An 8623-nucleotide genomic window follows, 5' to 3' on the forward strand; every position below is an offset into this window, starting at 1 on the left:
TCGTTTTCAGTAAAAGTGTAGAAACAATTTGAACCCCTACGATTTACATACAATTTGAGGTTCGGTAAGCCTTTCTGCCTTTTTCACTCTGATTTACTGAGCTGCTCTATGAATTGGATTTTTTTTCCATGAGAAGGAACGAGATCACACCAGCAATCCATGGGGCAAGTAGAGGCAGGTGAGTCTATCCCAACTGTCTTGGAAAAAAAATGTTGAAGACGTAAACCTATGTGGGTGTTTGATGACTGGATTTCTGTCAACTGGGATTTATCTGATTTATTCAGCAGTTTCCAAGCAGGAAACAGCAATGGGGCAGTTTAGACTCAGACTGAGAGACAGTCGCAGCTCGTCCAAAAGCTCAGGCTCCTAAACGTGGGAAAAAATGGACGACAGCTCCAAGAAACTTTGTACACAGATCTGAGAAAACTCAAATTCCTTTGAATTTTGGACCAAAAAGTGTCTCAAAGTTTTTCAGACCAACGACAAAGCTCATTATTGGAAAACAACAATGAATAACTAATCTGACTTTCCCTGAGCTGAGTGTGCTTTGCCCTTGGCTTTTCAATTCAATTCATCTTGCAGTAGTGGTTGGCCGTCACAATTTGCTGTCCTGCCACCCCCTCTTCATCCTCTGATACGACTTCCTAGCAAGTATGTTATAGAATGCCAGATTAAAATCACTCCCCCTACCTAAATCACCAAAGCAACATGAAGTTATATTTTTACCAAAAAGATTAAAGATTTGTTAGATGTTACTCAATATTTAAATAATCAATTTCCTTGTGGGTGTGGGTAAAGATTTTAAAGATTGAGAGACAATTTTTAGAGACATGACATCACTGTGAGGATGACATCACTGTGTGGTTGACATCACATGACATTTCATGACATCATGTCATGTGATGTCGTGTGACCTCATGTGACCTAATGTGACCTCATGTGATGTCATGTGATATCATCTCTGCAGTGTGTGACATCATAATGATCAATGAAGTTGTCAGTAAAATTCTCTGCAAATAACCCATCATATGTAACTGCTGCAATCGTAGCACAAACCAAGATTGTGTGGTTTATACTATCATATTGTTTTATTATTTTGAAACAAAGGATTATGATGAACCAAACTGAGATGGATCAAGATTTTTTCAATGTTCTTGATGATATAGATTTTACTGAATTCCTGGACTCTGTAACTGCTCCTGCCCCTGACAACATCCCTGACACCCTTGTTGAAAATACTGACAACCTTTTTAACAAAAATCCAGGACCAACATTAAACTCCCAAACTTTTGGAGCTTTGGAAAAAAATGTTCAAGCAGAACCTGGAAAGTCGCTCAAAAGAGGCAGAGATGATTCTTTAAATGATCAAAATTGTCAACCCAAACGACTCAGACAAGAAGCTAACCAAAATCCTGCACCTATCAGTCGTTACCAGTTACCTAGCGTATTTGAAGAGCCTAACCCCCTCGGGTCATGGCTGACTCTAGACCCTTTCAGACAAAACTTAAATTATAGGAGAAGACGTGATACCTCTACTGCACAGGTTTCTGAAGAAGCAACTAAAACCAAAGAGGACAACGAACAGAAAAAGAGGAGAAAACACTCTGAGATGGGACCAGATTCGACAACGGTACCCACAGAATCTCCGGTCTTATGGCAGGCTAAACCACAACCCCCAGCTCGCCACGTCCATGAATCTTTTTCACAGAATGTCTCTCCAGACATACATTTAGATGAATTACTGGAGTCCGTAACTCCTGCTGCCCCTGAGGACATATTTGACATTCTCGAAATAAATACTGATAACTTTATTAATGACAATCCAGGAGCATCATTGGACTCCCAAACTTCTGAAGCATTTGAGAAAAATTTTCAAGCACAGACTGGAAAGTCACTCAAAAGAGGCAGAGATGATTCTTTAAATGTTCCAGATTATCAACCCAAACGGCTCAGACAAGAAGCAAACCAAAATCCTGAACCTCACAACCATTACCAATTACCTAGCCTATCTGAAGAGCCTGAACCCCTCAAGACATGGATGTCTGCAAACCCTATCAGGAAAAAGTTCTATTCTAGGAAAAGACGCCACACCTCTACCCCACGGGTTTCTGAAGGGGCAACTAAAACCAAAAAGCAAAACGAGCAGCAAAAGAGAACAGAAAACAATCCTCAGCCTTTCATTCAGGACCAAATATCTCATGTACCTGAACCAGTTCCCTCAATCTCTCACGAGATGAGCACGGCTCTACAAGAGATTCCAGAAAACTGGATTTCTAGTAGCACAGACAACAATTATTACCCACAAGGCTTTGAAGAGGCAGCTAACACCAATGTTGGATCTGAACTGACCGAGAGGAGAGAAAATTTTCAGATGGAACTAAATGTTGAGGAAGAACCAGAAGAATCTTCCTCTTCATGGCAGGAAGAACCATCACTACCTCAGCTCCTCAGAGAATGTATTTCAGGAAATGTCAGTTTTGATGATTTACTGAATGACTTCTGGTAAAGATTTAAAAGATTTAAAAGAAAATTCAAAAACATTGTAGGACTCCAAAAAAAAAAGGTGGAAATACAAAAAGTCGACGTTACAAGTTAACTTTATTGTTCATTGTTCAACAGTTTTAGTTTTCTTTTTGTTTTATTCAAGTTTTAAATGTATCTTTGTTGAATTTTTATATCAAAATAGTAAAAATGTGTTTTTTTAAATGGTAAATTTTCCTTTAATTTTTCAATGTTTGTTTTTTATTTAAGTTTAAGTTTATATTGATTATTTCTTTGAATTTTAAAAATATCTTTTTGTTTAGTTTAGTTTAAAATATAATTAACATACATGTTTTCAAAATTCTAATAATACTTTTCAATAAATATTGAGTTATATTGGGTGAACAAAGATCGTACACATGACTGTAGTATGATGGTATGGGGGAGGAATGAACAATGGTGGCTGGGCGCTCCCTCAGAGATAGGGGGAGGAGCTCGGTCAGTGGGAGAGAGCTTGGAGTAGAGCCACCGCTCCTCCTCATCAAGAGGAGCCAGTGGAGGAGGCTCGAGCCTCTGGTCTGAATTTCTCCTGGACACCAAGGTGTTCCAGGCATGTCCCACTGGGTGGAAGCCCCGGGGAAGACCCAGGACCCACTGGAGAGACTATGTCTCTCAGCTGGCCTGGGAACGTCTCAGGGCACCCCCCAGAAGAGCTGGAGGAAGGGGCTGGGCGGGGGGTGGGGGGGGTGTCTGGGCATCTTTGCTTAGACTGCTGCCCCTCAGACCTGTTCCCAGACAAGTAGAAGTGGGTGGATGGATGGATGGATGGATGGATGGATGGATGGATGGAAGGATGGAAGGAAGGAAAGATGGAAGTGTCACATGCCTCTATGTGAATAAATAGTTTTTGTGTTCCTTTGTGCATTAGTGGGTTCTCTCCGGGTGCTCCGGCTTTCCCTAGATTATAAAAAAGACTTTTTTTAAAGTGAATTACAGGCTAAACAATATCATCAGTGACTGCTGTGGGCCGTGACAATAACAACAATTAACAATAACTAATAAATGACACAAATCGATAATAATACATTAATAATAAATGACACAAATCGATAATAATACATTAATAATAAATAAATAAATAAATAAATAAAAAGATAAATACATACATGCATAATAATAATATATATACACTATGTCTCTCAGCTGGCCTGGGAACGTTTCAGGGCACCCCCCAAAAGAGCTAGAGGAAGTGGCCGGGGGGAGGGAAGTCTGGGCATCTTTGCTTAGACTGCTGCCCCCCAGACACATTCTCAGATGAGTGGAAAAAGATGATGGATGGATGGATGGATGGATGGATGGATGGATGGATGGATGGATGGATGGATGGATGGATGGATGTATAGATAGATAGTTGTCTGGAAGTGGGTTTTTTTCTGTACAAATGCCTCTATGTGTAGAAATAGTTTTTGTGTTCCTTTGTGCATTAGTGGGTTCTCTCCGGGTGCTCCGGCTTTCCCTAGATTCTAAAAAAGACTTTTTTTCAAGGTGAATTAGAGGCTAAACAACAGGGTCAGTGACTGCTGTGGGCTATGATAATAATAACAATTAAAAATAAATAAGAAAATACACAAATCGGTTATATAATAATACAGTTATAATAATTAAAAGTAATCAATCAATGAATACATAGATAAATCAATAATTTAAAAAATAAATATCAGTCACCAATATGTTTAGATAATGAAATTACTTCAAGTTTGGCAGTCATGTGGGTTTTCCCCGAGATCTTCGGTTTCCCCACAGTAATTGTTAGTGATTGACTAGTGACTGATAAATATCCCCTCCCTGAATCGCCACCTTATCGTGGTGGAGGGGTTTGCGTGCCTGAATGATCCCAGGAGCCGGTAGCCGGGTGGTGTTTTCCTCCTAAAACTGGTGCTGGGAGACGGGCCAGACTAAGGGCGATTCAAACAAAAACCTTTTTATTACTAAATCCACTTACTCCCCCCAATAAGAGTTACCAGTGCCCCACCCTGGAGCCAGACTAGTCAGTTTTTGTCTGGTGGCTTTTAATTGCTCAAGGACAGTGGACAGTGGACAGCAGGCATGTTGTCCTGAAGGCCCCCAAAGCAAAGGCACTTTTTCTGTAATTCTTCTTGTGGCTTTGGTTGGTTGTTGGGTGATAGATGTTGGAGCAGGACTAGCGACATTGGGACACTGGCTTTATCCACCTTTGAATAGACCAGGGGTCGGGAACCTTTTTGGCCAAGAGAGCCATAAATGCCACATATTTTGAAATGTAATTTCGAAAGAGCCATACAATAATGTAGTGTCCCTTCCCCACACTGAGGCACGGAGACTTAACCTCTTTTAAAGTTCTTTATTCCGATTACTGCAGACCGCAACAAACGCCGTTCAATTAATTCAGCAACTCCTGAATCTCTCCCGCCGACACGAGAGCGCTTCTCCCAACTTTATATTCCCCTGCTCCCGCTGCAGCCCTCCCATTTCCCTTATTCGGCCCATAGCTGAACCCCATTGGTCCAAACTACCTAACAACAGGCTGAGCGACAGAACTGAGGGCCAATCAGATCTCTGCTTGACGCGTTCAATGAACTCCAGAACTTTTAACGCGGCCCAACAGCCATCCAACTCAGTCCGCGACAATTTGTTTAAAACTAAATATACAAATGAATGTGTGCATTTGATTTAATTTCAACATTTTTAAAATACAATAAGTCTGTGGATTCTTTGCTAATAAATGATGAGTATTTCTCGTGGTAGTTTTGCTGATGGTCTAGTCTGGTTGATACGTGGTGAGTTTCTGCTTCGTTCAGGCGTTGAGACTTTAAACGTCATCGTAGGTCTGAATGTTCTGTAGATGTGAGACAGACTGCTCACATGCAGATACGGAGCCAAACACACACTTACACGCTGCAGTGAATGACGGGCAGCGGGTTTTAGGTTTTTACAATCCCTGCGCGATTAACCTGCTGCCTGTCCCCAGAACACCTCAGCCCCACCCTCTGCTTTCTCCCTCACACATCCCGTCCCCGCATCTGCGCGCTCTTTCTCAGAGACGGGAGCGCGTAGTTTTAGGCACGTCAATTCACAGGTTTCCAGCTGGTACAAACTCTGTGAAATAATAGATAATAGTAACTGATAGCGCTGGCGCAGATTCTCTCTCTCTAAGCACTGCTACTACTGCGCGCCTCTGGCATCGCATCGCGCCCGAGAAGGACTGGTCTAATGAAAAAAAAAAAACTATAATTAAAGATTTGTCTGCGAGCCACATGTGACCATCAAAAGAGCCATATATGGCTCGCGAGCCATAGGTTCCCGACCCCTGGAATAGACGCTTCACAGTGGATCAGTCAATCATCCGTCTCCAATGAGTAACCAGAGAAAAAACAAATAACTCCTTCCCCGTGTCTTTGTGGCAGATGAGGCCACTTCCCCCTGCAGAGAAACTCCATGCAGTCAATCCCTGGTTGTCACCTTTCCCTATAGAGGTGCATCTTTAACTACGACCTATCCGCAGCCCGCCTACTTGTGAAGAATGTTTTCTTGATGCTCTCTGCACAGTAGGGTCTGTATTGGTGCCTGTCTGAGGAATCCAGAGCATACTGTGATGTTCTGGTGTTCTGCACAGCTTCATTAGGTCCTCAGCACCACAGGAACCTGCAGAGATGATGCTGTGGTAACTGAAGACGAGTCGCTGCACGGGATAAAACAGGTTGCTCCCAACAGAGAGGCTCTCCAGCTGAGAGACTCTTTCATGATTCACTTTCCTGCAGAGGGAGCAGACCCATGGCAGTTCCAGAATCCTGTTTACTGTCCTCCAAGGACTGACACACAACGGCTCTTTTGAGAGCCACCCACGACACCTTTAAGAGCTTGATTCTCTCTTTTCACAGTTATTACTCAAAACTTTTAAAGTCCTACATTAGTTGAAAAGGTAAGAAATTAAAACTGGTTAAATACATTCGGACTTTAGCCAAACTGCCCTCTTCCTCGTAAACTAACACTGCTATAGGTGCAGGATGCTGCTCAGTAGCATAAAAGCTGTCGCCATTGATAAATATTACTGGGTTGGCCGTCACGTGACATAAGACGTGACACACATGCGCCATTACTAGGCATTGAGTCTTGCCCGTCTTGTCAGTCTTGACAATGTCCAAAAAGGTACACAAAGAATCACAAAAGGGGATCCAATGTTTTACCATCAAAGGCAAAAGATTATGACAGCAAAATTTTACAATACCATGTTTTTTGTGTAATTCAATTGTTTTTTAGTTTTGTTTAAGGCCTGATGCTGGGGCAGAGGCAGGAGCTGAAGAAGTTCCTGATGAAGGGGCAAAGGGAGGAGCAAGGACAACTTTCTGAACACTTCCATCTGGAGAAGATGGAGGGAGAAGACAAAGTTTATTCTTATGTTGGACTATTGTTGGTATTTTTTTTGAATTAAACTTGTTTTGAAGAATGACTTCAATTTTTTTGTTGACGCGTTAAATTACTAGTAATTTTACTGTTTTAGTTAATATTTAGGTTTTGAATGTTTTGTATTTGTGATTCCCTTCCTATTGTGTCATTGGCTTGATCAGCCAGTATAAAATCTCCCTAATGTTTCCTGTTGGTGGGTCAGTTTAGGTTCAGTTGGTTTGAGCTTTTGTTATTGATTCTCTCAGTTACATTTTTGTTAAGTTGACCCCATTTTATTTAAGTCCATGACGTTTTTGTGTTGGGTAAAATAAAACCCCTGATTTGAAGGTGTTTTTTGTCCTGTGGCTCAATCTCTGCCGAGTAGACCCTGACAAGAAGTCTGCAAGGTACCGGGATGGACATTCTCATCTGTGGTGGTGGGGGGGACTGGATGGCTCCCAGACCTGGTGGTGCCAGCTGGGTCACCTGGCCAGGCGGCTGTGTCAGAAGAGATGATGACTGACCTGGTCTTCATCCTCCTCAATGCCCTCATCCTCCTCTTGGAGAGCAGTGACAGCAGCAGCCTCGTCTGGAGCCTCAGGGTCCAGGCTGACATCCTCAAGCACGCTGCCCGTCTGCTGGTACAGGTACTCCACCCCTATGAGCTCCCCTGCAGTGACGACAGAGAGCTCAGGTCACTTTTGTAGGTTGATATGAAGTCAGATCTACACCTCTGGCCTCTTTTGTCATTATACACCTGTGTATGCAGCAGGTTTGGTGAAATCCTAAACCATCTAAAGACCAAGCACCCTTTGGCTCTTCTGGCTCAGGGCGTGCTTGAGGTGGCCACTGTAGGAGTGCAGAGGCCACAGATGTTCCTGAGCTGCAGCATCTGCTACGCGGTCCTTTTTCCACCTCACCAGTCCATCTATCAAGAACGCCTGGAAGTACTTGGGGCTTGTAGACTTTCCCAAATGGAACCGTGTAAACATCAGCAGTTAAGTTTACGGATGGGAAATTGCACATAAAGTCTAAAGTTCCACCATTTACTCCGTTAAACATAACAAAATCTGCAGTTGCCTGAGATGAACTGCTGGAGGTGGAAGGACTCCAGAAAGGTGGAGCCTGCTGAAGTAATAAGCAAACATATGTTTTGTATGCAACTGTGATTGTAACTTTCAAAAGTTATAATAAATATATATTGAGTTATTTAACATTAAGGAGTAGTTGCATTAGTTATTTTTCATTACTTTTAGTTTCATGTATAAGTTATATCTGGTCCTTTGAGGACAACCACTACGCTGATGTGGCCCTTTGGTCAAAATGAGTTTGACACCCCTTGCTCTAAACACTTGTTTTTGTTGTCACTGGTAAGATTTAACACATGAAGATGGTAAAACTGAAAGATACAGAGTTTAAAGAAGGTCAATGTCATTATAAAATACTACATTAAACAGATAAATTTAGTGTCAGACCAGTAGCTATGAACTCTCCATAAATTCTGTTCATTTATTTTGAAAATTCTTCCGGTGTTTTATTTTGAACTTAGTACCCAGCTTCCTTTCCCTGCACCATCTGCTCAGTGTTGAATCGATGCGCCGCTCACACGTCTAGCAAAAGTAATAACGGACTTTTTCTAAAATATGAACCATATTCAGGCTTGTTAAATCAGTGGACGGCCACAAGATAGACCAGAACTCACAGGTACAAGTTGCTTCAC

The 8623-nt window shown here is 42.1% G+C and overlaps 1 long non-coding RNA gene across 1 annotated transcript; it reads left to right on the plus strand.

Annotated features, from left to right (window-relative positions):
• Window positions 1-800: 800 nt before the first annotated feature.
• LOC144984448 (uncharacterized) lies at window positions 801-8123 on the plus strand. The gene is made up of 2 exons (XR_013648159.1): window positions 801-7550; window positions 7673-8123. It is a non-coding gene; the product is annotated as an uncharacterized LOC144984448 (long non-coding RNA).
• Window positions 8124-8623: the final 500 nt, after the last annotated feature.

Source organism: Oryzias latipes, chromosome 2 (assembly GCF_053564925.1).
Source record: "Oryzias latipes strain Hd-rR chromosome 2, Olatipes_Hd-rR_3.1".
NCBI classification, from domain to species: Eukaryota; Metazoa; Chordata; class Actinopteri; order Beloniformes; family Adrianichthyidae; genus Oryzias; species Oryzias latipes.